This window comes from Diaphorina citri, unplaced genomic scaffold (assembly GCF_000475195.1).
Source record: "Diaphorina citri unplaced genomic scaffold, Diaci psyllid genome assembly version 1.1 scaffold2193, whole genome shotgun sequence".
Taxonomy (NCBI): Eukaryota; Metazoa; Arthropoda; class Insecta; order Hemiptera; family Psyllidae; genus Diaphorina; species Diaphorina citri.
The window spans coordinates 1-2,860 of record NW_007379618.1 but is presented as its reverse complement, the minus strand read 5'-3'; positions in this window follow the sequence as shown (position 1 = coordinate 2,860).

Genomic DNA, 2,860 nt, shown 5'->3' with positions numbered 1-2,860 from the left:
GAAAGATTATTCAAATTCCTTAAGTCAGGAATGAATCCTGAATCTTCCTCCATATCTGTTCGAAAAGTGCCGCTTCCATTCTAATGTAAGAAACAGAGATACGGTAACCCACGAACTATTCCTAGATCCACCAGCATTCAGAACGGAAGCATATCACAAATCCTTCCTCATATCTTTTTTCACCCTCTGGAACTCTATCCCTTACTCCATCCTCCTCCTCCTCCTCCTCCTCCTGCTCCTCCTCCTCCTAGCACAAGTTGTTCTGGGAGAACATCCCGTGCTCCAGACCGATGTTCTGATTCCGTGCTCCTTTGAAGAGCCCGAATTCGAGGCAGTTAGAACCGGATGGACCTCCCTGTGAACCGTCCTGCTACTGTCCCCACAACCTCCACTCACCACCGCACCTGACACTCCCCATTTCCCCTTGTCCCACAACCTCCGATTGTCCCACACCTTGGCACTGCCCCCCGCAAAACTTTTATAGAAAACCCTAAGCTCTGATAAATCACCAGGAGACGCTCTCCGATAGCAACTTTTGTTATAAAAGAAGACAATATTGTCGGATATAAACTACTTGAGGAGAATATAGGGTGTGGTCACGGGCGTTGATGAATGACCTGAGATAGGAGACACGTCCGTTGTATTAGACTGTCTTAGGCCAGTCACTGACTATCAGGTAGACCTGACCTAGTGTGAACAAGATACTGCACGAATTTTTCTTCGTTCAAAGTTAGGTACAATTTTTCTTCGACCAAAGTTACAATAGACACCCTGGTTAGCTCGGAGGATAGCGTGTCTGCCTTGTAAGCGCTAGGTCGCGGATTCGATGACCCCCAGAGGCAGATTTTATCCTGAATGGATAATGTTCGTTCTCCGAACGACTGGCTTCTCCTATCCTGTCCTCCTTCTCCCTTCGATTTCGGTACGATAAGACCTTGTCGGATATAAACTACTTGAGGAGAATATAGGGTGTGGTCACGGGCGTTGATGAATGACCTGAGATAGGAGACACGTCCGTTGTATTATTAGGCTGTCTTGTCTATCTAAGGCCAGCCACTCACTATCAGGTAGACCTAACAGGAGGACCTCATCAGGTGGATCTGACACGTCCGTTGTATTGGACTGTCTTGCCTATCAGCCTGTTCACACTGAACGAATTTTTCTTCGTCCTAAATTACAATTGTTCCAATTTTATCTATCTGTCTTGCCTATCAGCCTGTTCACACTGAACGAATTTTTCTTCGTCCTAAATTACAATTGTTCCAATTTTATCTATTTTTTTTTTTTCGTTGGCAATGGGAACACCAACACTCTAATAAATTCATTTGCATACGCCTCGCCTCAAGAAAGAATCACGAGGAAAAAATTGTGACGAAGAAAAAAAATTCGTTTCGTGCATTGGCTGTGAGGATCTGAGGATATAGACAGAGTGGAGCAGAGAGCATAGCGCATAGAGCATCGAGCAGGTAGAAGGTAGTGGTACGCCTAAGATTAGAAATAAATTAAGTAGTAAGCAAGTAACAACATCATCTTTTTCTAGAACGGATTATTTGTAGGTTTGAAATCCCGATTTTCATATTTTTTGGTCCACAATTCAAAGCGTCGAGAATACCAGTGCAAACCCGGCCTATAGACTGTATAATAGAGTCTGTAGACATAAACTTCCTTACGTGTTATATTCAATGTATGAGTCTAAGTCTGTATTGGTATGGGTCTAAGTCTGTATTACTTTGGTAGGAAATCGAGACCTCTCTCTTGGCATCGTGCGATATAAAACGATAACGTGCTATTCTGTGCAATCCCTTAGGATTTTACTGTCGCAACAGGATTTCACTGTTGGAATAATGGGACTACATGTCCTATTTTGCCATTTTAAATGAAGCACATACTATCATTAAGGAGCTCGGGTGTGAACATCACAGACTTTCCTTATCCTATTGAATGATGATGCTTATTTGAGTGTTCTTTTACCTCAACTTTTATCCCTAACCATTCAGTCGGTATAGCTGAAAACCGCCAAAAAAAGGTCGAAACCCGCAAAAAATCGGCCGAAATACCGCCAACTGCAGCACCTATCCTAACCACGTATTTTTTGTTGCATCTTTGTCACATTTGTGAACTACATACCAAATTTCAAGTCTCTAGCTCATACCGTTCCCGAGATTTTGTTAAGTTACACCGAAAACCGCCAAAAAGCGATAAAATGCCGCCAAGCGTTGCACCAGTCTTAAGTTTCGTGTCGCATCCTTGTCACATTTGACAGCTGCATGCTAATTATGGAATAAAGATAAAGCTAACAAGAATAACGATGGAGTTACAGAAACAATAAGACAGTATCTCCTATATGCTATATGCTCATATTATGGTCCGGTCGAATCTGTGTGGACTCACCTTTAGGATGTTAGAACTCAAGAGTCCCTTTTATTGTCGCGTCATTTAATGGTCTAATTTTAGCATATGAAAAGGTGTTAAAAAAAAAAAAAAAAAAAAATGAAAATCATTCAAAAACGCCTTGACTAGGTTCTCAAAAGACACGTAAAGAACCAGAATAAGTTGAATAATTAAGGGAAAAGTAGTAGAATCCAAGTTCAGGGGCTTTCGGTCAAAAAAGTTTTTTGTTCTTCTTCTTCTTCTCTTCTTCCTCTTCTTTCTTTTTCTTCTCCTTCTACTCCTTATTCTTTCTTCTACTTCTCCTCCTACTCATTAAGCTTTCTTCTTCTTTTCCTTCTACTCCTTCTTCTTTCTTTTTCTTCTTCTCCTTCTACTCCTTCTTCTTTCTTTTTCTTCTCCTTCTACTCCTCTTCCTTCTTCCTCCCCTTCTTCTTCTTCTTGTCAGCCCAGATTTTTTTTTTTTTTTTTT